The sequence below is a fragment of the Phlebotomus papatasi genome, chromosome 2 (assembly GCF_024763615.1).
Source record: "Phlebotomus papatasi isolate M1 chromosome 2, Ppap_2.1, whole genome shotgun sequence".
Taxonomy (NCBI): Eukaryota; Metazoa; Arthropoda; class Insecta; order Diptera; family Psychodidae; genus Phlebotomus; species Phlebotomus papatasi.
Genome location: NC_077223.1, coordinates 35,925,717 through 35,952,378, shown reverse-complemented (window position 1 = coordinate 35,952,378; position 26,662 = coordinate 35,925,717). Strand labels below are relative to the sequence as shown.

The 26,662-nt window shown below is 33.9% G+C and overlaps 1 protein-coding gene across 5 annotated transcripts in view; it reads right to left on the bottom strand.

Annotated features, from left to right (window-relative positions):
* Positions 1-26,662, bottom strand: part of LOC129802325 (MOXD1 homolog 2) — a 391,421-nt gene that overhangs the window by 124,017 nt on the left and 240,742 nt on the right. For 3 of the 5 annotated variants that reach the window (XM_055848052.1, XM_055848053.1, XM_055848055.1), the window contains exon 3: positions 8,473-8,549. The exons of the other annotated variants lie outside the window; for them this stretch is intronic. The gene's annotated coding sequence lies outside the window, so the exon portion shown is untranslated. The remainder of the gene's footprint in view (positions 1-8,472; positions 8,550-26,662) is intronic. 5 annotated transcript variants of the gene reach the window in all.

Genomic DNA, 26,662 nt, shown 5'->3' with positions numbered 1-26,662 from the left:
CAAGATTTCCGTGGTCATAAAAGCCAGTGGCAGTCTGACAATGGGAAAGAGTGCCCATCCATAGAGAACTTCATATAGACATAGACACTCTCCCGATACTTCCCCAATATGGTAGTCATTGAATTTCACCAGCTGTTCCACAACCAAGCAAGAAGTACCCGAAGTACCCATGAAGTGCGTGTGCATTTGTGGGTCGAGAGATGCAATAATTCTCTCACCGACTACACATTAAATCGTCATTGTGGCCGGCAAAGACAAGGCACAACGTTGAAATACCTCCTTCGGCCACAATTGTCCAGCCATACATAATTTGTCCATTATAAGGTGGCTTAAATTGGCAATGGGGATACCTTCAGCTGATCAGAATCACTCATGGCCGGTTCATCATCAAACACGAGCATAGCTGAGGAACGTACGGAACGTCTTGGGCATACACCAAATTGTTCAGCTGAAGGTGACAACGGACGATTGTGGTATTTAAATCGCAAATCTCTCAATTGCTCCTCCTTTGTCACATGTTCAACTGAGTGTTCAGTTCAGATTTAGATAGGATGCCTCTGTTTTGCCAAGAGGCATATAGATTGCCAAGGACATAACTTGATGCAATCATTTAAGATCATGTTATTGGCTAAATAATGAAAAGCCTTATCATAGGGATATATAAAAATAAATTTAACCTTTCTCGTTATTTTTAAATACTTAAAATATATTTAAGTATTTGTCACATTCATTTTACTCATTAAAATCCTTATCTTTTTCTTAGAAAATTTTGCAATATCAATAGAAAACTTAAAATAAGCAATATAAATCTAACGTAGGGTAAGTGTGCGAAATTCCGGCAAGCTTGCAATTTCGGCCATATTTTTTGTTCCTCGAATTTCCATTAATTTTTAGTTTTTGCATTCTCTAGAGATTGTACAATGCAAAAAAATGACAAAAAATATCGCTTCGACAAACAAGATGATTTGAAAAAGACATTGAAAGAATTCTGGAAGGGCAAGCAACTATGAGCATGAAGGTGGCCGAAATAGACCACCAATGCTATGTCTACATTTTTATTCATTTTAAAATGTATTAAGAATGATTTTAGAGAAAATAAAGATGATAAACAGTCTCCAAGGTTCCAAGCAACACTAATTTTAAAAGAGTAACAAAAATATTCAATTTTTATTAAAAGTATTACATTTCAAAGTTGATACTTTGTCGCTTGCATGCAACTATACCGAAATTTGGCACACTTACGCTATACTTTGAAAACGGTTTTCTTAAGCGAAAAAACGGATCAATTACCAATTTGACAATTTTTTTCTTATTTCATATCGCTCCTTGGAAATTACAAGGAGTCAACTCACTTTCAGACATTTTTCAGGAGACAGCATGAAAGATTTAACTTTGTGTAAATAATTATCTCAATTCAATGACTGAACAAAAACAATTTATTTCTTTTTTCTATTTATGAGCAATAATATAAACATCGAAACATACATATTTTTACCTTTTAAAATATGTTTTTTATGAGTTAGCCCCTTGTCATTCTAAATAATGCGCAAATTTTCCTAAAATTAGAATGACAAGGGATTAACTTGCTTGAGATAGTCCCTTGTTGCACAATAATTTGAACGACAAATCTATTTTGTGCGCCGTAACTTTAAACAAAATTAAGCAAGTAATTATAAAGATTAAAATTGTGATAAATTTTTCTAATAACGAAATTTAATGACTTTTATCATCTGATAATTTATTAAATTCTCTTTCTAAGTGCATTAAAATCTCAAAATCGCCAAAAAATGAGTTGGCCCCTTGTAATTTCCAAGGAGCGATATGGAGAAACATTCTTCTGACAAACTTTTAACAAGATCCAGCTAGCCTCCGATTTAAAAAAAAAAAACATTTCCATATTCCGTAAAACGAATATTATTTTGACAAATATTTCTTATTAAATTAAAAAAAAAACTTTTTTCACAATAGTTTAATCATTGTACATTTTACGTATTTTTAAAAATTTCCTGTTTAAGAAATTTTTTGTTTAATTAAAAATCTAATCCAGACCGTTAAACTAAAAGATTACCTCAATTACTGTAGGTCCAAAAGGATAAACAAAAAGTAATTCCAAAAATGTCTTACCCTAATTGTTCTGAATATACAATCCTAATACGGACTTCAGACCTAAGGCTTTGCTATCTGGTTTAACTCCTCTTATTCCTCATCAAGCATGATTTTTTTTAGGAAATCGTAGTTTAGGTTTGAATTTTAAGAGAAAATGATTCATTACAATTTGAAAAATCAATAAAATTGATTGTTATTAAGATTTTTGAGACCTTCGGTAACTGGGATAAACCTGCAGACTGAAGCCGGCATAAGACTAAATTTACCCAAAAATCTTGCTTATTTAGAAGTTACAAGAGTTGTGATATGGGTAAACCTGTGGCCTAAAGTTCGCTTTATTGCTAACTAGTTTAATCTTTCTAATTTATACAAATTTTAAAGAAAATTGATGCAACGACGATTATTGTGGCGGAACTTCGAAACTCGTAATAATGTAAAATTTTTGTTCATAATTTTATAACTTTTTTCAGTGTAATATGCTGAACTTACGACTTAAGCCGAGAGACGGCTTAACGTAATTATGATCAAAATATTGATTAAACTAAATTCCCTTAATAATTGATTAAACTAACTAGGGGAAAGTGGGACACCTTTAAAATTGGGATTTTCACTCATTTTTGAATAAAATTAAACCTTATCGTGATATTAATTTAGGTGCACAAACAGATTGAGAAGCTAAATTGCTTATGATATGGCTCAGTTCCACTTAAACTTAGGAGAAAAATCCCAATTTTAAAGGTGGCCCACTTCCTCCGAAGTCGTTTCTTGGTTTAAACCGCAAGACAGATCGGTCAGAATGTGATGGAAATGTAATCTAATCATTATGAATTACGTTAAGCCGTACCTAGGCTTAAGTCGTAGCTATGTCCAGTACATAACAATATGGAACTAGGCTTCAACTTGAGGCCTAGCAGACAAAACTTGGAGGGCTTAGACAAGACGTTCTTGGATTAAACCCTCAGAATGGAATCAAAATAAAACTAGACGTAAAAAATTAAATATAAATCTTATAGTCTTAGATAAATCTTTAGAGTCGAGTCTTCAGATAGAGCCATCGATGTTTAGATACTGTATGTTTTTTTTAAGTCTGGCATAATACTAGGGGGTGAACAAGTATGATTAGAGAGTGAACCGTAAGTGGCAGATCGGTGGATCGCGCCGATCTGCCTCTAAGATCGCACTGATTGCGCGATCAGTCTCCAAGATCGCGCTATTTTTAATTCAGAATTGATAATCCTTTTTAATACAGAGATCGTTATGAATCTTACCTAATACAAAAAGGAATTTTCTAAACAATCCTCATCATAATTTAATATTTTATCCACATTGTTCCACACTATTAAAACTTACAAAAAAAATCCATTTCCATGATAAATTTAATTTTTAATAAACTTTGAAAATTATTCCATTTTGATGCACTACCGTTTCATCTTGACTCTAAGGGCACATTATAGCGTATCTTCAAAGGTTTCTTGAAGCAAATTGCATAAAATAATCTCAAAGCAATTCCTTTACTCAAAGGCTTTTTTTTTATTTTTTTGTCGATGAGCTAAGACTGAAGCATTCTGTATGGGGAGAAAAATGCAGATTCCAAGTAAATTGCTGACAAGACGAGGAAAAAATTCGCCAGATCTTTTTTTTTTCAACTGCATGCTGAAGGAAAAATTTTATCTGTCCTGTTTGGCAGGAGAAACATAGTTGACAATACAATGGAAATGTACAAAAATTTTTCATTGTGAGAGAAAATTGGAAACAATGCAAAAGTGGTTGTAACATCAAAGTTTTTCAACAGAATAATCTTGCAATGCCAGGCATACCCCAAACTCACACCTCTTTGGTGTGAGGGAACAGGTGTTGAATTCACAAATAATTATTACAATCCATTAAATGCAATGGCAGAGGAATTGTTGAGATTCTCGCCATCTCGTTTCAACCCATTTTGCTTTTAAAATTCTCCTGGCCACTGGACTCGTTCGCCATCATATTTCTGGGGCTGTTAATGAAAGTGTCGAGAGGGGAGTTGCGAGAAAAAAGTAATTTTAATATATCATACTGGAAGAGAGGACCACCTCAAGATACCCTTCTTTTGCTTCCTTTTCCCTGACCATTTTCACCTCAAACGGAATTCGAGCCGAAAAAAAAAGAGAGAAAGATGATTAATTGGCCACTTTAGCATTTATTGTGAGACTTTTCGTTCCTGGCCTTTTGTAACTATAATTTCCTCTTTAATTTTTATATATGACCTAGAGAAGATATGGAAGGGGCGAATAGTGAATATGAAATGGTGTATTTTTACTTAGAATGGGAATTTCAGCGAGCTTTAATTGAAATTAATCCATAACTTTTAAAGTTTTCCTTCATTTAGAACAAAGGTGAGCAGGAACCGTCTGAAACCGAACAAACGTCAAATGAAAATTTTACATCAATTGGTAAGTGCTACCTGGACAAACTTATTTTGACGTTTATTCGATTTCAAACGGTTTTTGCTCACTCCTGATTTAGAGAATATTTCAAATTTCAACTACTTAGACATATTGGGTACTCCAAGACTCCTTGTTGATATTATATTTCAAAATCTAATGCTTCTGTAGAGCGTACAGCCTATTCGACACATGTCAACCCTGTCGACAACTGTATCCCACCAATCCAAATCCTTTATTTCCTCCACACGCCCAACCCCTACCATTCCAAGGTAGGTGATGAAAGTTGTTATACAGCGCTCCTGTTGCTTATGGCAATTAATATCAGTACTTCAGTGAGTGAGCATCGGTTGCCATGGACAGGTCACTATCAGGAAGTTGAAATAAGAGACGCAACCTCAGTTCCCAATTTTCCCTCTATAAGTTTGTAATTTTATTTAGGTGAGCCCCATCAGGGCTTACACTTTATTAAGAAATACTTGGTATTGCTGACGCTTTCCTTAGAAAAACCAATTGATTTGGTTTTGGAATAAATTTTTGAATACAATAGGGGAGACCGGGGCTGAATTAGCCAGCAAATGATATTTTTCATTGCCTATAATTTGTAGAAAAGGGTTTGTATCAGCCTGATAAATATTTCAATAAATAGGACGAGAGGTATTTACTTAGAATAAATAGTGGTTTCCTCAATATTCATTCTATTATACGATATAACATCCAACTATCTAACACTATACGTGGCTAATTCTGCCCCGATATCTCCTACAACATAAAATATAAAACTGGGGCAATTTCTATTTTAGCCAAGACACACTTGGGGTATTATAACAGATAGTACAAGGATTTTATCTCAGAAACCAACCATTAGGGAACAGTTTCGAGGTTATCAGTACAATTGGGATGAATTTCAAAAGCCCCCAAACGTGCTCATTCGATTTTTTTTCACACATATTGTAAAATGGCAGAGGAAGCGCTGAAAGTGCGGAAGAAATATTAAAAGAAAGTATTATACATGTTATTCCTTTAATATCTCCCCCGGGATCTTATACTGTTGGCTCAAAAATTGTAAAAATACTAGGTGTAGTACAGTACATATCACTTATCAACCCTTGTTCACAGAAATTACAAATATGAGTTAGGATATGAATTGAGTCACTTATTGTGCTTAAACATACCATTCGTGCGACTGCAAGTTATTAGAGTCCATCTTGAGGGAATTCATGGTGGAGAAACCACGTGCAAAGGGAAAGGATTCAACGAGTCATTATCAACGGTTTGCACGTCTGCTTGTAAATTATATTAATTTTTCCCCCTAATTGCAGATATTCACCTCGCAGACTACCTTCAACTGAGGGCTATCTTTATGACTTATTCTTGTTTTAATTGCAACATTGTGAAAATTTTTCAAATACTGCTTTCCGTTTTATTTAAAAAAAAACATAAATAAATAAAATTTACCCAGACGTCTAATGAATGAAGAAAATAGCTTTGTGAGACGTTTAAATTTCTGCAATATTTCTAAATGCTTCATTTAATACAAAAAAGGTCAAAATCATATCCAAAACCTTCCAACGAATTTCTAATGGAAATATCAAATTAGCAGGAGACGTCTTGTAATCTCGCTTTCTTACATAAAACCCATCTAACATTATACCTTTTAAATGCAAAGAGCACGAAGAGACAGAGTATTTGCTTTGTTTATTGTCGTGACAATTATTTTCTTTATTAACCACAATCACGCTATGATGGTAAATTTCGTGTTTAAGCTATTTTCAGTTTTATTTGCCTTCCTATTCCATCAGGTTGTGTGCCCCCAGTCCCATTCCCATATATGTTTCCCAATCGCGGTTTCTTCTATTTTCAGTTGATTAACTAAATAACGATAGAAGTAGGTTAAGAAGGTATTAATCACATAAAACGAGGAGAAAATAAAACATTTTCCAAACTGATATCTCTAACGATTCCCCATTCACATTTCCGAGCTTTCCTGCGCGAAATTTCCATTAGAGAGATGAATGGTGGAGATTACGGAACTGCATGGGGGAAGGGTGGCCAATAAAATATGAGGTACTTCTTCAGCAGATCACCCAGAGCTCTTGCCATGGAGAAAATCTAACTCGATTTTATCAGGAAAATGGCACTGAGGGGAGCTTTAAAAGTTGGTATGTTATGCACGGTGGTAAATCGTTTGATAAAAAGTTGTTTTTGTTCATTTTTAAGCTTTAGCTTTAAAGAAATCCATCGACTTTTGCTAATTTTTGTTTCAAAAATGTGTTAATTTAAAATTTATCAACCTCATCTATCCTAACTAAAAGTTAATTCATTTTTTAAAAACTGTTAAACAAATTCCTATCAACAAAAATTACTTCAAAATCGCTGCCTGTTCGTCAGTCTTAATTATTGTTCTAAATATACTTTAAATGAAATGAAATATTTCAATAAAGTAGTCAACAATATGAAAGAGAATCTAAACGATAGATTGAACAACAATAGAATCGAATAACAGATAGAATAGTTAGATAGAACATGTCATAAAATTAAATATTTCCTTTTAAATATTTTAGACCGACTTTGTGATTATCTGGTGTTTGAAAGAATTTAAAGCTTCAGCCAATCAGAAACGCAAAAGAACTAAATAAATTTAAATATTGCATTATTTAATTACTTATGGATAATATTTAAAATACAAATTTTAAAACAGTTTCAGTTGGAATTCTAAAACTGATTAGGGGAAAGTACTCTCCCTTCGAACGTTCATGCCTTCGAATAATGTGAATTTTCTTTTATTTTTGCTAAGAGGTTTACATATTTCTATTAAATATTAGTTGGCTTATCATCAATTGTTGATAGTTCTGTGATAATTTAGTGTAAATCTCTTACGAAAAACAAAAGAAATCCACATTTTTCGAAGGCATGAACGTTCGAAGGGAGAGCACTTTCCCCTACTGTATTAAATCTTAACTTTATTTATTAGATCTTGGATTCATCCATATGGCTTCTGCCCTATTTTTATCACCATATGATATTTAAGGATACTTTTGTTTAAAATCTTTAAAAAGTCAAAAAGCTCAGTCAAAAATTCTTAAGAAAACCAAAGAGTAGATTTGTATGAAGAGAATAAATTCTACAGATCAAAGATTTGTCAATATTCCTTTTGAACGTCTGCAATTTTGTTTATCAAATGGAAAACAAATTATCGAGTCATATGGGGGGTAATAAGTTTTAATGAAAATATTGATTCATTTAGTAAGAGATCAATTATAATAATGAATTTATGACCAATGTCTTGAATGATTAAGTAAAATTAGATAAATATGATATAGGGAAGGTCTTTGCGGCTTCGTACATACTCTAGCTTCATAGACTTCTTATTTTTCTCATATTCCCTTAATGAATCTGACATATTTTTTCAATAAATGTGGGCCTTAAGACTAGCTATTAAAATAAATTGCCACTAGATCAGACGCATAGGTCAAATATTTGCTTAAATTTTGTATCAAAAAAGGTACAAAATAAGGTTGCAATTTACAATGGTTCCTGAAACGAATTTTTAAAGAGCCAATAGGTGTTCCTGTTCCTATCACCACATAATCTCTATTTTTAAAATTAGTCATGACGGTTTCCTAAATACAAATATCTCCTGAATTTAAATATGTAAAATTTAGTGATAGGCTTCTAAGATATAAAGCTGAAGTTTCATTAATTAACTCAACATAGAACGTCCTTGATTTTGGTATCAATTATTTTACTTTAATATCCTATCAAGTTTTTTTAGGCTAGTTATGCAGTATACTGAAAGCATAGATCGAAAATCCGTATACAACCGATCGATAGAATGTTTTATTTAAAGTTCTGTACGCTTAGACCTGTGCATTACTGAGTAATAACCCGAACCATAGCCCGATATTATTAATCATCAAATATGTTTCATGTACATCCAACTTACCAGAGAAGTTGTCTTTCATTTTCGAAATGAAAAGTTCGACTTTTGTTAAACATTTGAAGTAATAAATTTGAAGTTACCTGTAACAAAAAAAAAATAATTAAAACCACCCGTCAGGATTTCATCAGGGGAAGATTGTGTATTAGGGTATGGGATCGTGCTAGGAGACCAGCTATTACAGCAGCTTCTAGTGAAGCCAGATTTACCGAGACTCCAATTCACAAGTCCTCTCCTTAGTGACTTTCTAGACCGAATGAACACAGAGTTCCGTGAAGCAGTCTTCAGACTACAGGATTAGCCCAGTTCCCGAAGGTCTCAAAATCCTGAATAGCAAGCAACTTCGTTGCTTTTTGAGAACCTCAAGGGTCATTTATCTTTAGTAATCCAATCCTAAATTAAATTTTTCCAAAAAATCGTAATTGTCAGAAATTAGAACAGTTAAGCTATTTGGCTATGCCTTAGGTATGAAATCGGTATAAGGCAATGAAACCGCAGCGGCTAAGAAGAGGCACAAGAAGGGATTTGAATAGAAACATTTATAACAGTCAGGATTTTGTCAAAGATATAACGTACATTGGGAAGTGGTTTGCTTTATCGATTTTCGTAAACTATAGGTTAAATTGTGTATCACTCGGTACAAGTGTCCTGAGTTCAGGTTCACTTTGCATCAGGAAGAATTTTCTTTCATTGAGTCCTAATAATACTCAATTCTAGAGGATTTAAGACTAATAATCCAAATTTCTAAAAAAAAAAAACTACTGACTTTGAGAAACCTCGTCTTTGTGAAGACCTTCTCGTATGGTATGTTGTCTTACATTGGTGCAGTAACTCAAATTCTTATTGAAAACAAACGATTTGTCTTTCTGCATTTGTTAGATATTAATCTTTATAATTTAATTGTGAGTTGTGGTCCACAAAAGAAACAAAGTGCGAACAAAATTTCTCTAAGGAGGTGGATCTACATTAAGCTGGTGCTACGGCTACATCTAAAACGCTGTTTTTCGCATATTTTAAAGGAAATTGAGCTTTTCACATATACAAAAAAAAAAATAAAATTCTTCGTAAGTGTTTGTTAATTCTTATTGGATTTTTACAAAATGCTCGTAAAGCATATAACCCACTAGAACACTGAGAGAAATCCGAAAACGTTAAAATAACATTCCGGAAATGTTAATTTTACCCTGCATAATTGATCCGAAATCAGTGTAAATATTATGTTTTTTATTTGTTTATGGGTTAAAGTTACCCTTTTTCATGTTAATTTTACACTTAAAAGGGTGTAAAATCAATATTAAAAAATTTTGATATATTTTTAACCCTAAAAAGTGTCAAAGTTACGAGGAAAAAAAGTTAATCGCACACCCTTTTTTCTCAGTGAAAGTTCGTAAATGTTTGCATTTTTTCACTAACATTGTTCGCTACAAAATCACTTAACGAGAATTTTTGTTCTTTTACAAACATTTGTTCGTAAGTGTTCGAAAATACACAAAAATGTTTGTATTTTTTTGTCATTTGTTCGTAAAGTTTTGTCAGACAAAAAAAAATTATAAACAAATGATTGTGAAAGAACAAAAAAATGCTTATCAAGTGATTATGTTACAAACAATGTTTGGGAAAAAGTACAAACTTTTGCGAAGTTTTTCGTGGGTTTACGATTTTCGAACTTGTAATAAATCCCTAATAGGAATTCACATTAAAGAACAATTTTACAAAATATTTTTTTTCCATGTAATGCAATTTAGCTAGACACAATTAAATTATGGCTGTAAGTTCTGCTTCCTTTAAAAATATACGAAAAATTGTTTTTTTTTTTTCAATTTGGCCCCGCCTCTCTCTATGTGCCATTTTTGCCGATTTCCATCATTTGATTTATGGATATTTTTTTGTCACTCATGACAATTGACATATCGATTGGCACTCTGACGGTGTTGATTGACTTACATTATGGTGTAAATTTGTTAAAAAAAAATCGTTAAATCGTTTAATTTAAAAATTATAAATTTGTTCTCAGTGTATTTTTGGGATTTTTGTCTCTGTGAGTGAGACTTATTCAGGTTGAGTCACATGTATAACTAGGCTTCAGGAGAGCCTTGTAATTTCTCGTGAATCTTAAGCTGGTATCATGGGGTGCTGAAATAGTGCCCTGAAAGATAAAAGCACCACACCAAGCCCATCAACTACGTATAAACTCTTGTACAACCGAGTGGATTATGTTTGGAATTGCAAGATGAATGGATGAGAGTTCTCAATTTCAGCACATCGAGTCAAATACCTCAATATCACCAGCATTTTGAATGAACGGATGAGATTTATTGAAGTGCATTTTGGAACATTGACTTCAATCTATTCATGCCTTGGGATGGATCTTAAGTGATATGCAACAAAAGTGGGATAAATATCCAGTATTCTGCCATTGACGACGTTGAGGTTTGTTACATGGATTTTTCTTTTTAATTATCACCTTCTCTCCTAAATACCAATCGATTTGTCGTCATTTAGTCAGATGATGGTGCAATTAATTTGCTGGAGGAAGGAGTGTCATGATGACAATTTATTCCATGGCAAGAAGATTGAATTCATCCTTCTTCCATGAATATCAAATGAAATTATACTAAAAGCGGCTCTTTTATCTTCCTATATGCATTCCCTCTACCAATATCATACCACATTGCAATTATTTTCTATCCATATGCATCTAAACTTGTCTCGTGGCCATAAGTCTTCACCAGATAGAAAAGGTTACACACTTGTGGCATTCGTGGAAAGTGCAAGACCTTCGGAGACAATTATCGATTTATTCTCTGGGGTGGTGTGAAAAATTTTTCAAGAGCAATTTATCACACCACAAGATGACCAATATGATGGTAGAAAACAAAAGGATAGACCTCTTGGGTGCAAAACCCATAGCAAGAGGGCCAAAGAATTGACTTAAATGATCGTTTAGAGTGCAACAACTGTCCAATAATGTGTCCATTGAGTTATAAATAAAGAAGCAGCGCAAAATTTATTCCTTCTTACACATGGAACAGAGAATTGGAACAGTTCAGAGAGTGGAAACCTTTCGGAAGAACAATAAAAGACTAAATGCGAGGAGTAAACCAAGTGAGATTTCCAGGCAGAGATGGGAGGCGCAAAAAAGAAGGGAAAATTTTTGCACAAGTGAATGTTTCTGGAGCAGAATTATCTTATTGAGGATCTCGGCCACCGAGGATCGTCTTCCAGAATCGTGATAGTGCGAGATTTTTTTGCCATAATAAAATCTCCCTTTGGTCGGCAAGTGATACACATTTATTTCGAAAAAGTGTGTGGAAGAAACTGCGAGGAACCCCCCTTGGGGCTGGTACACATGGCCCTAAGGGGTTCATAGATTAATGTTAGAAGTGTCATAGATACGGTAAGATAATCTCTTTGTCTTACTGTGATAGTTTTGAAATACAGAATTCACGATCTTAATTAAACAATAATTACACAAAACTTGGGTAGGGGAAAGGCTCATAATTTTGGACAGTTTCTAAATTTGGACACTTCAGTCTTATTTAGCTGTGGTGAAGTACAACAATGTTTCTTCGCTTTTTTTAGTGATATTATTGAATATTCATTGAATATTGTGTTGATTCACGTTAATATTCATTTGTACATTTGATCTGAAATGAGATTTGCCTTGTGAATTATATATTTCGTGTGAAAAATGGGAAATTTTTTAAGACATTCACCAATGAGGTGATGATTCTTATTTTGGACAGGTGTTTTTCACACGAAATTTCGTGAAGTTTTAGCTTTTGTGATGACTAGTTGTATAAATGCATGGAGAGACAAAGAATCATCATCTCTACAAAACAGATGTAGTCAGAAAAGCTTTGAAAAGCTCCCGGAAAGGCCAGGGAATGAGCGAATCCACGAATACTTGGATTACTGAAGTCAACTCAATTTAATGAATGATATAGCAAATTTCTGGGCTTCTTGTGACATTCTACGGTGTCCTTACATGAACAGGAAGAGTACTTGATAAGATAGGTTTTTAAAATGGAGAATAACGGGCATCATATTGAGGCGAATTAGCTGTCCAAATAAACAACCAAGTTGACTAAAATAAGAGTCAAATTCACCTATACATATCAATTCATTTTTAAACGTATGAAAATTAATTTTAGTAAAAATAAGACGATAAATAGCTTGCTAAGTTTCTAAACAACCCTTCTGAAAAGAGAGTAATAAAAAAAATCTATTTGTATTGAAAATATCGCACTTCAAACTTGGAACATCGATGCTTATAAGCAGACTGTCCAAAATTATGAGCCCTTACCCTACTATTTGAATGAATGTGTTTCGGATTTATGAGAAATGGTGTATTGTACGAGATAATTGGTGGTGTCCATGCTAAGTTTTCGTATTTGAAAAGATACCTACTAAAAGTTTGTGTTCGTTTATGTCTGAATATTAGATTCAAAATTAGTTTTATAAATAATCTAAAGATAATATTCTATTCGGACCTTCAAGAATGAATCTTTCTGCTAAACCTTCAAAAGTAAACAACAACTGAGCCTCACTTTTCTGATTTTTCCCACAATAAAATCAAGACTGATATGTGTTTTTAGTCTAGACACTTCGAAATATCGACCATGATTTACCTCAGCCACCACTTGAACGAAACGAGAACTAAATTGTCTTGTATTTGGTTTTTGAAATCAAATTTCGAATGTCTTTTCTCTTGAAAAACATTCAACTGTGGACTCCAAAAAAACAAAAAAAAAAATCATTTCGGTGATTTTAGGTGCATCGTGATGTTTAACATAAGAAGATCTTTGAATTTTCTTTTTTTTTTTAAATCCTCTACAACGTTTTGGAAACTAACTTTCTTCATAATCTAATATAAAATTCGTAAATGGAATTTTGGTACAAATTTACTGCAAATATATTCAATTTATTTTAATTTAATTAATTCATTAATTTATTTTAATTTTAAGAAATAAACTAATAATATACCAATTGAAAATTGATTCTTAGTAAGTATTATGCTAATTTGGTGTAAGACAAACATTTTAATTTTAGGCGTTATGCATTTGTCAACCTATAAACCCCTCAAAGTGACTTCACATGAGTCTTGTGTTCCTCTCGTCCATCCTTTCTCCTAGCTCTCAATTCTCCCCTTAAGTCTACTTTTTTTGTGAATTTCTCTCACTGTGAAATAAATTCATAGTCTGGATTCTGGTGCAGACGTTGTGTTTCAGCACAAAACGATAACAATAGAGATCAAATCTTCGCGATATCATCAAATTCATGCGACGATACAAACGTCTTTCATGCACCAGAACCCCAAGAAGTGGATGGCACATGGAAAAAGTCGAGATGGCACGATATTGGAGCAAAACAGAGACATGGCCACAGCAATATTTCTAATCATTTTTGCAACAAAACTTGTATTCTTATGGAGAAGTATTTATGGTGTTGTTTTTTTCTTACTTTGCAAAGATGCTCCATAAAATTCCAATGCAATTTTTTCCCATTCAATTAGGTAGATTGGGATGATCTGGCTATTCCCATGACTAGAGCGTATAGGTTGATACACCGAAGGGACTACAATGTTGCATAGAGGAAAATGAGGTAAAAGTTGGTAAAAATGTTTGTTAGACATTTAATTGTTTGGTGGTATTCTGCACAGTTTATGCATGCAAGAAGGAATGCTATAGTGATTCTTCTTGTGACTAAGTGTCTGACAGTCTTGACAATAGTTTCATCCTCTTTAAGGGACCTATAAATTTTATTTAATTTTATAACAATGCCGCATTTCTGCAAATTAATTGTTAAAGGCAATTCTAAAGCTATGAAAATAACACTGTCCTCTATATCCATTGAGAAGAAAATTCCTATGTTGCTTAACGCACAACAAATGGTTATCCATTAGTCTAAAATTCCGATTTTCCAACCACATTGCAAATTGCTATGTATTCTGCACAGAATCTCTCTTTCTGGCGCACCGCAAATGGCTGGAAAATGTCTTGAGAGACTAATTTTAGAGGCATCCACCTTCCCCATCTTGCGCGGAAAATTATTAATTTAAATGAATTTGTTACAGCAAGTGAACCATACACAAGAAGGGAAAGATTCATAATATAGCATTTTTTGTTGTTGCCAGCCGCCACGGATAATTTGCATAGAAGAATTCATCCAATGTTGGCGGTTGTTGGGATACTTTTAGTGGATGGGTTTTTTTTCTGCGTTACGCGCGCGTCCCAGAATGTATCAGCTTGAGCGCATTTGATTTATGGTCCTTTTTAGAAGAATGAAATTGTTGCAATTATAAAACACAAGAGCTCTCTTGCTCGTAGCTTGTCTTCATTAAAAACATGTTGAAGCTATAATAATTCCATGGCTTGTTCCACAGCAAAATTTACAAGACGCAGGAGATGCGTCTCTTGTGGACGCGATCTCTTGGGAGCCCGCTCTTCACCATCCTCAGTCTCTGACCAAGATCACTTGAGCGGAAATTTGTATTCACAGGACGTATTTGGATGTAATCATGAGTCGCCACTAGATAATTTCCATTGCATATTATTTTTTCCCAAGCGCCAAACGGGATGCTGAATGAGCTGGAGAGATTTGCTCCGCAGAATCACATTTCCAAGGGGGGTTTGTCGCTGAATCTGCAAACGTGCCCACAGCTTACAATGAATAATTCGCAATGGTGCGAAAGAGAGGCACAAAGAGAGATGATGATGATGATGGGCGCAAAACTCATTTTTAATGACCTTGGCCATCATCATCCCACGTGCTTGGGAGAAAGAGCACCAGAAATATTAAATTTAATGGATGTGCACAATTAATTCTTTTTCACCCACCCAACGGACATCTAGGTGCTTCCTCCTTGGACCTAACAACAGAAAAAAGCTTCCACATGAAACACACACATACACAATTAAAATGTTCCACCCACATTTACGACTAAAAGGACTTCTTTTTTCTTCCTTTCCATGGAGCGATGACACGAAAAAAAAGTATGCAAATGACTTTTTAAAAAGTCTATCTATCTACCGTTCCAGGTCTCATCGCACCGACTATCAACATGAAGTGAAGAATCTGCAAATTTCCTCCCCGAGGACAAAGATTCACATCCAAGCAAAGAGAAGGGATATTAAATACTGCGGCAAAATATCTAATTGCAATTATCCACACTGCAATAAAAGGCAAATTGATACTTGCGAATGAGTTCTTCAATCATACCAAGTGAGATCTTAAATAGAATTCCTATAAGTATGCTTGGTGCACCCGGATAATCGTAAAAAGATCATACCGGGAATAATCACAATAATTATACGTTGCAAGAGAGACAGAAAAGGGAGCGAGTTATGCAAATTGCACCAGAGGAAATATTCATCTGCCTTGATGATCTTCTGGGTCAAACAATTATCAACGACCAACGCAGGGTTGATAAGCTCACTGACAGTGGTTTTTCTTGTTATTTTTTCACACTGTGTTAGTATTTTAATCCTTGACTAAGCTCCGCCCTTTAGTAATTTTAGATCACACCGCCTCTATAATCAGGGTAATACATCAGTCAGTTAATACAATCTAATTTTCAATTTGTTATAGGCAATCCGATTCCGGAGCCTATACAACCATGAGGTGCACGAGCACTACCGAGAGGTAACTGTCGTCAAGCAAATACGCCTCAATAGGCTCCGGTGGGCTGGTCATCTGGTTCGCAAGGATGAGGACGACCCAGTCTAGAAAGTCTTTAGGGGCGGACTCTATGCTACGAGGAGACGAGGCCGACCAAGCCTCAGATAGACCGACGGCGTGGATCAGGACGCCAGCTCATTAGCGCTGCGTAATTGGAAAACAGAGGCGCGTAACAGGTTCGAGTGGCGACGGGTCCTGAGTCAGGCCAAGACTAGTAATTGGTTGTAGCGCCTGATAAGTAAGTAAGTAAGCCAATCCTTGAACGTAATAGAAGCTAATCACTTGGTCTGTGTTAGGGTTTGAACAATCCTGCGAAAAAAAAGCCACGCCCACCTTTAGACAGACCTTTACACTATACTAATCGGATGATAAACATCGATCAGCTAAGCATAATATTAGGGATACGATATATAAAATACAGAATTGTCTTAAAAACCCTTCCTTACACTGGCTATCAATAGTTAATTACGAAGAATGACTGAATGAAAAATGGGGATCTCACTGGCGCAATCGGCAATACCGTTGGGTCTTGGGTGGATGAGATCTCTGACTCGACTCTCACAGCTGTAAATTCGAGTCCCGCCCGATGCAAGCAACTGAATGTCTAAAAAAAATGACATTTTTACATGTGATGAAACGTAATAAAATCCACCGCCTCTGCCCAAAAACTCCGGGAATATGGAAGAAGCATCTACACTTCGAGGAAGGCGTTTCTAGGCGATCTACGATCAGAAGTTTCATCCAACAAGGGGCACATTGTAATAATTACATTGCAATAGCAAATAAAATGTCTCGATATGATTAATAAACTTATCCGATTCGGTCTAATTGATATACTCCCTTCGTCCCGAAAAAAGTCGTACGTTTGCTAGTACATTTTATATGAAAGAATGTACGACTTTTTTTGGACAGAGGGAGTAAAATAATCCGGGTGTCAGTTAAATTTTAAAATTGTTGGTTAAATTCTTCATGTTTTAAAGGTTTTTGTTAAAACAAATATGCTCTAAATCTCTAAATCTGATCTAAATCGAAAATCTCTATTCAATCAGGATTTACTCCATACACTTATGTAATAAAAAAAATCGTTGTATTTAGAAAGGTTATACGTGCATCAATCTCATAAGTCAAGTGAAATTTTGGTCGGTCAGGTATGGGTGGATAACCGAGTCTAGCCTAAGCTTTACAAACTCTTATAAAAGAGAATTACCCTAGAGGCAAACCTAGGCAAAAATGAAAACATAGAAATTTAAATTGTGGCTAATGTAATAAAGCTAAGTAAGTTCTTCTTTGCGATATTATTCGATATTTTTTTGTACACAAATAATATCTAATCTGTCGAAGATTTTTAGGTTTCACCTGTAAAAGAGAATCTATCTTTTCAAATTGATCACATTGTTGAAGAATTGGTTTATAAATAAAGGCAAAAACATTATATAAATAAAAAATTTTGCGATATATTTTATGACAAATTCTTTCGATTGAGAATAGGAAAATCGTGGCTATTAACATCAGGAATTATTATTAGGTGATGGGTTTGCAAAATTATGAAAAATTGACAAATATTTTAATTTCTATGTTTTTCGATGTTTTCGTTTTTAAATGACTTAATTAAAAATACTATACTACAAGCGCATTTTAAATGCAGCTTGACTTTAACAGAATATGAAAAAAATAGAACTTCAACTTATCGCAATCTATCTTTAATTTTCATTTCGAGATACGTTTTATCTTAAATAATTATTCTCCCCCTAAATAAGACCACATTCGACGATGGTGAAAAAATATCATATCTCTCCCTCTTTCATTTTCTCTTTGTCTGTTTTTTTGGCAGAACACCAATTTCGAGTTGCAAATCCAACCAGTGAGTATAATTAATACCTCGAAATAAATTACCAGATAATACCAAAAAATCCAGCTGAATGTATCTTTCTCTCGGTACATCTGCATCTCTTGGGATCGCACATAGTTTTTTTCTTTTCTTTTTTTTTTTTTAATATTTTCGCTGGTCTCTCCATCTTCTTGTGGGCATTTGTGAGTGCAGTATACACAAAAGACGCCTTCGAGTCGCCGAATGAATAAAATATTTATGATTACTATAAAAGAGAGATATTGTCATTTGCAAAACAGCCGTACTCAAATGTGTATGTCTGTTTAAATTGTTCTCAAGCATGCATATGACGGTTTGTATGCAAAAGATATATATTCAAGTGGAATCCTATTAAATGTTTCAAAGTTGCACTGCCATGCTCAGGGGATGAGTGATTTTTGCAATGTTGCACTCGCATTTCGACATCCAAGGTAAGTGAAATTGATGATGGTAATTCAATTGATAAATTTCTCATACTATATCTTTCGTCAATCGACACAGCGCGTCAAGAATTTTTACATTTCATGCCCATGACGTTCCCGTACCTATTGAATGCACTTTCCTGCACAATTTTCTATGTTCAACAGCTTTCCCAAATGCACTGAAAATTGCACGACAAATGACATGACAGATGAAGAGTCTTATAATCTTGATAGACCTTTGTAAATACATTGTGATCAAAGTTTGTAAAATGAAATTGCAGATACTTATTGCAAAGACCAACAGAAATGACAAATTTCGAAATAACCTAACCGACAAAGGAGGAATCTGTTGTAAATGCGGAAAATTTGGATATACCGACAATGATTGCTCATCATTCTCTAAGATGATGAATGTACTTTGAGGTACATGAAACAGTTAGATGTGACATAATAAGCTGACTGATTTTCTTGGACTAATCAGTGAATAATTTTTTTGTGGTAGTAAAATTAAAGGATTTTTGCTTAGGTTTTCGCTACTTTGTACGTCTTAAAGTACTTTGAAGTTCGGTTTAAGCTGATATAAAATCGAAATAATGATTTAAAAATTCATCGCCTGCGCTTTAAGTCTTTTGTCAATCGAATATTTAAATTTAAACCACTTCCATAGTATAATTTTCTAATATTTTAAACCAAGTTTTGTATTAAAATAAATTTAAAAACTGATACTGTAAACAATATCATCTATTTTTTTCAAGTAGGTTTGAACTTTGAAGTGGTTACACCAATTGTATTCCACGAGAAACTTGCTGTTACAGTTTTTGAAGAAGTCGCAGTCAAAATCCCCAAAGCTAAAATTTCGAATACTTAAAAGTGTGGTATACGAGCTAAGCGGTCTTCACACTAGAACTAGAAGATTAGGCCAGTTCTCGTAGGTCTCAAAATCCTAAGTAGCGTGTAATTAAATTGTTTTTTAATAACTTAATAGGTTATTTATCTTTATTAATCCAATCCCAAGTTAAATTTCCCCAAAAAATCATGATTGATAAGAAATTAGAGCAGTTAAGCCATTTGGCTAAGCTTTGGGTCTGAAGTCCGTACTACAGACCTAACGCTTATGTCAGCATCAGACTGAAGGTTTAGCCCAGTTCCCGAAGGTCTCAAAAATCTAAATAACAAGAAATTTTATTGATTTTTCAAAATCTAATGAATCATATGCTCTTTATAAACCAAACCTAAATAACAATTATATGGCTAAGTCTCAGGTCTGAAGCTAGCCTTAGCAATGTGGCTTAATTGCTTTAATTTTTTATCAGTCAAGATTTCATAGAAAAATTTAACTGTGAATCAGATTATAAATAGTTAATCATCTATTTTATTGGAAAAAAACAAATAAAATTAATTGAATTTACGGTTTTGAGATCTTAGGAAACTAGGCTAAATCTCAAGTATAAAGACCGCTTTAGCTGCTCCCACAATGACACCCGCGTTTGTTGGAGGCAAAGGAAAATTTTGTGTGTTTTGAGAAATTATTTTGTAGAAATACATTATCCTCTTTATAACTTCGTCACTTTCAGGTTTTTGACTATTCGAGATTTTGGTTTTTCAGGATTTTGGCTTTTCTGGATTTTTCTGTCTGAGTCTCTTAATGTGTTATATCGGAGTTTCATGAAGAAATTATAACGCAAATATTTTTGAAAATATTCCGGTGATTGCCAGTGAGAATGGAGTCACCTCAAGATTAAAAACACTTTTTTAGTCTTCCCCAGAACTTTTGGTCTGGATGTGGTCCTTCTTCAGTAGTCAACTAGACTATGTTTTTTGCTTTCTTGAAGATCATTAGTCTTATTTGCAATAACATAAATTATCACTATCAGGAACTATAAATTGGGACAGTTTTTAAATATTTTCTCTACACTGCCCTGCACTGTATGATATAATTTTTAAGTTTTATTAGTGAAAATGTTTTTTCATGCAATTTGTACTACAAACATAGTTTAGTCGACCGCCGAAGAGGCCCTACATCCGGACCGAAAGCCCTGGGGAAAAATGTATTTTTAACTTTATTTATTTTGACTTCATTCTCACTGGCGATCACCGGAAAATCTTTAAACAAAAATTAATCACGCTAGTCCCAACGTCCAATAGGATAACGCAGATAGCAACCGATTCAAGAAAGGGTTTGAATGGTAACGTTAATATAATAGCCAGGAAAGATTTTCACAAACGTATACCACTCATTGGGAAGAGGTTTCTAAGTACCGCAACATTAATACTTAAAATGCAGTACCGCAACAGTAGTACTAATTTCTAATAATGAAATCACCAAAAACAAAAACATTATGGACTGGAATTGATATGTTTATCCTTCGACTGGGTTAACAACTGTCGAATGAATCTTACATTGTACAATCTCAAGAGCTCGAACGTCGTATAAGTGAACTTGGAATGGAATTCGAGATTGAAAAAGGTTTCTTCTACACAGGGAAAATATAATATCGCACCACGTGATAGGGGAAGGTGCCCATGCTTTGTACGGTCTTAAGCTTCATAATGACTAAATTTTTCCTATGTTTTTCAATAAATGTGTCTCATCGCACTCGTATTTTGAAAACTTGGGGAAAGTGTTCTGTTTTTAAAATATACGGAGGAGTTACATTTATTCAGAAACATAGGAAAAAATTAGTCATTATGAAGCTTGGGACCGTGCAAAGCATGGGTACTTTCCCCTATAGGTCTAGCGCTGTAATACAAGTGTCTGTAGTTCGTACCCACTTTAGATAACCAGGATTTTTGTGTATAATAAAAAAAACAACAGTGCCTATCCAGAAAAAAGGCTAGGATGAGTGTTAAGTTCTCAGTATGACATTTTTGCCGCAATATTTTTATTTTTTTTAAAGATTTGTTTTTGTTAATGTCGTACACCAAAATATCCAACCGCCACACCTTGAACTTACAACCAGAAATGAACATCTTGACCAGGTTTTCCACTCTCTGTGAATATTTTCGCCGGTATATGAATAATATGCAAAAACGCAAAATAAATTGTCGTCTGCTTTTCATTCAATTCATCGTTGGTATATAAAATGCATATTTTTGAGACATTCTTGAACAAAAAAAAAATTCATACACAATGTAAATAAAATTTTTGCGGTATGGCAAAATGAGAAGAAAAAGAAATACAACTGCATCAGGATTTAAATGAAGAGATAGGTTGAACAAAAGGATCTTGTTATCATTTTTGTAATATTCAACTAACACTCGTTATATTTTTGTTATTCCTCTTCATTTCACTTCGCGTTCTTATTTTACTTTGGCGCTAGAATCCAATGTCATCTTCATTGGAAACTCACTCTCTTCGTGGTAAATGTTTGTCTGCTTTTCTCAACGATCCCATTATGATAATGACGATGCCACTGGCGTGCCTTTGTAGTGCGCTAGAACCGTTTGGATATTCATTAATGCATCGATAATGGAGGGCTTTTAGTATTATTGAATCATCACCAGTACTTTGGCAGAAAAGTTAATAGAGCTTCCACGGCTTTTATCTCGGGAAAGCTTCTATTCGTGGAAAAAAGTGTCCGTTCTCACATATTCCATTTGTGAAAGGCTCGATCACTGATATGCTGATTGGTTGAATGGCTGAATGGGCTGAATGTTTCGTTGTGCCGAAAAATTCTCCCAATATGTAGTAAAAGTGCGGGGAAATACCAAGCCATAAAGTACAAAATTTGATAAGTTAAGTACAACCTCTTAAGTATCTCAATAAAATCAATCCACTCCTCTGTTGAGTTAAGTGGTCAAGATGAATGGTTGTGAAATTGATGTTGTTGCAAAAAAAAAACAGTATCGCTCTAGGACTTTGTCAAGTTCTCTTTGCAATCTTTAAGTATATAAAAAAGGAAGAAGTAGCAAAAGATAGTACTTTTACTTCAGGAGTACGGGGAAAAATTGAATCCAATTAGGGAAGAAGCTTTTGTTGTAAGTTGAAGCAAGAGTCACAAAGTCTCACAATGAATGTTGCTGGTCTGACTTACTCAGAGTTGTTCTCCTACTCTGACCTCATAAGAGTAAAATATTAACACAGAATGTAAGAAAAGAGCTCCATTGGAGGAGACTCCATGAGAGTTTTGAAATATATACGGGTTCGAAAAGTTGAAAATTGACCCTTTTTTCTGCCATATCCCATGCTACAAGATGGTCCCCCTACCCCATAGCAAATATTGTATAACAAAGGAAAAGTGTATTATTTTATTATTATGATGGCGACATATGTGGGCACCATTAATCTATGTGTACATAACATGCTACAGAGAGGCAACCTCCAGAAAAAAAACGACAAGATTATGTATCATTCGCAACTTCAACTATGCGACAATTTATTGCATTCTGAGCATTCAACTGACACAATATAAATATTGAATTTATGAATAATATTTCCGGACATTTGCTGTTGTATTCCAAAGGATGACACACACCAAATGTACGACAATCTTTTGGGTCACAAGAAAAATAAGACGCTGGATTAACCTTGTATCTCCCCGCCAAATAAATTCTTCACAATCACTGCTCAAAGATGCTCATATTTTCCCATTCTACACGATTAATGTCATCTTGTATGAGCATCATTAGCTTTACTTTTTCTCTCGGCTCTTCAGAAATATTTTACCCCAATTTGAAAGATAGAATTTAAACAAATTACCACAAGATATGGCTCAACTAGAAAATTGCTCAGCATCATAAATCATCGCTGAGTTTATTTCGAAATTTAACACCTCAAAATTGGGGAGGACCGGGAGATGTTGAAATTGTGATCAATTGAGGAAACTATTAATTGAATTATTGGCGTTGAGATAATATTGAGGGAAATTTTGTAGAGTAACATAATGTGCTAGAAGCTGAATTTCTTGTTAGAGATTTATGCTAGAAGTCTAATGAATAAAATTTTTATCGCACTTTTAACAATAACTTAAGAATACTGTGCAAAGTTTTCGATTGAAATCGCTTTCTTCAATGACTTTTCTTTTATGGGATGAGATTGTTATTCCCATGGCCCGTGGAATCAAGTGTAGTCAAGCTTACTGATAACCTAAAGAGGGATCTGAACCCGAGACATTTGCATCATAGGGCGAGAGCACTACCACTTGACCCATTGAGTGTCCTGATACAAGGAAAAAGGAGTGAAATTATCAATTACACTATGCAACACGATTTTTGGCACACGGATCTCATATTACGTTTGGTAGAGTCGGGTCCCCTGATCAAGAATCTGTTCATGGTTTTTCTCCTATACGTCACAATTTTCTTTAATTATTTTTTTTTTTGTTTTGTCACATATTACCAATTATTCCTCCGGTTCTAGTGTACAGAACTTAACAAATGGGCATCCGCTGGAAAGGTAAGTAGTTATGCTTCAACTTGAAAATTATGTGATATTTTTTCAAAAAATCCTTGGGAGCGGAAAAACAAAATAAAACTAAAATTTCTCAAAAATGACCTAAGAAAGCAACTTTTGAAAAATCATAATAAACTAAACTAAACTAAATATTAATGTACTCTCTTCAGCACATAATAGACTCCACTTAGGACTACATTTTTGCCATTTTTTCAAAATGGAATAATCTGAAATTAGTGCACAGTGCTTAAGTCTTAAAAAAAACATTTTGAAAGGCAATAAAAATTCATTCCAAATTAAATTAAGGACATCCGTTCATTTTAAATTAGTTATATACAAAGCTTTAAAGATGATACATTCAGTAAACTTACTGAAAATATTTTCAATTTCTGATTCTGAGTATAACTATACACTAAATTGTACATATAAATTTCTGATTAATGGATATGATATACATTTTATAAAAATAATAAATCAACAATTAGGGGTAAAATCTGGAATTTCGGACAACACGTAACTCCGGACAAATTAATTTAATAAAAAAAATGATAATACAAAGCTGTTTGAAAAAATGATGACGCACTTGTTTGTAAACCTATTCCCAATGAATTGTACGTTTGCAAAAATTTAGGTATTTGTCACTCTATAAATTCAAAAGTAGATAAAGTCGTTTCGATTTACAATGTCAGTGAAGGGAATCTACTAGCTGGATGTTAGAAAGTGTAGCAGTTAGTTGCGTCAAGGGAGCCCATTCCCTCTTAATCCTTCCAACCTACCGACCGGTAGCTTACAAGTTCCTAACTTAGTCAATAAATATTGAAATTCACTAATTAAAATTACAATTTGTTTGATCTTTCGCCGAATTCTTTTGGTTTGGTTCTAGCTAAGGTGATGGGGCATTATTTCGGACAAATTGAACTATCGTCCATTTTCAGTAAAACAATTGTACAATTAATTTTGCTAAAATTATGGAATTATATTCAGATTAATGAATAATTTATTTTATACCCCGTTCTGAATATAACGATACAAGATCCGTTCTATATTTAACAAAACTTGAATGAAAATTATTTTGCTGAATGTTCATTTGGTTTGCAATCTTCTTTTCTATGCTTATTTTATTATAAATTGTCCGAGTTAGTTTTTATAGTAATTGGTTCTGTAAAAAGCATCTAAAGTGACATTTGTTAAGTTGTTTACGAACATTTTTCGTGAGGAAAGAAATACTTTGACAGCGTTTCATCAGTGAAGATGTGTTCGTAATACCGTCCATTTGTTTTTTTTTCTTGAAATTCCAGATTTTTTTTAATTCTATGAATGAAATTCCACGGAAAGAGCTTTAGAAGAGTTCCAGAAGGACAAAGAAACTCTAAAAAGGTCACTGTACGATAATTCACACAAGGTGGACGATATTACGAAACATACGATTTTACGACCACTCACTGGTAAAAATGAAAGGTCCACCGAAGATCCTTTGAAAGTGTCCGTTTTTTGGCACTTATTTAACTCCGGAATAAATGAATAAAAACAATGAAAAAGTCATCTTTGCCTCAGATCAGAGAAACATGATATGAATAATAAGTTTACGATAAAAAAACGTAATCTATCGTATTAAAGTGCATTCAAATTTTCATGAGATACAAGTGAACCTTTCAATCAATTAAATATGATCCAGTTTTTCTAAAAAGGATTAATTTTCTCCTTTTACATCTACCAGTGACACTTGAAGGACTTGGACAGAATTTAACAGAGCAAATGACATACTTTCTATAAAATTCACCTCTTTATAAGTAAACGTATTCCATCAAAATTCATGGAAAAATAATTGTAAACAACCTATAAGCTTCTTCTACTCCAAAAGTTTAATCGAAAGTGCAATCTCAGGTAAGTTCAGGAAACAAGTAATCTCAGAGAAATTTTCATTTGATTTTCCGATATACACTGCAGAATTTTCGTGCTGTTGGGAACTCGTAGAAAATAAATAGGGCTCCCTGGTGTGTGTCGGGATGAATGGAAAGTTTGATTAAATATGTACTTAAATGCACACACCAAACACCTCTGATGATTTAATTAAATACAGACATACTCGTGAAAGCACCAGCAGGACAAAGTTGTCCAAGGGATGAATTTTGGTGGGGGATGATGGTTGGGTTTAGTAGATTCCACTGACCATGGAGGTGCATTTAGAAATTTAATTACACTGTAGAAACAACACGGGAGAAGTTGTAAAGTGGCGTGTTGTAGGATGACAAGATGGGGCAGCAAAGGGTTTGGGGATCAGGGCACCTGGAGGAGGAACATGAGCTGGAAAGCCACTGAACAGACGAAATTGTAGGCTCTCTCCTCTTGGGAGGAAATTGCTGGGTTAGTTCTCATTGAAAATTCATCAATAACATACACTTCAAGCCAGGGTGCATGGGCGGTGCATGTTAAAAGAATGCAAATTGCAGAGGACGAGGACAAGATGGAAATAAATTCTTCGATGGATAATTGTGGGGATAAAAAGTGTCTCTTGGGAAAAATTCCTCACACCAAACCTGACAGTCCAGCGTGATTTCTTGAGAAGCAAAATCATCAGTTTTTTTTTTTTATTTGAGATTTCTCAAACACTGAGAGAAAAAGATGATGTTCTTATGCCTCTGGGGCTTGAATTATTAAAAATTAAATACATTATAGTATTATTAAATATTGAATAAAATTATTATTATTAAAAGAACAAAGACTTTTTTTAAGTTCAATTTACTTCAAATTTCATCACAAATGTATCTACATATACTTTGAGAAATTTCCCTAATTTTTCAAAAGTTTAAAAAAAAATAGATTTCTGAAAAGAAT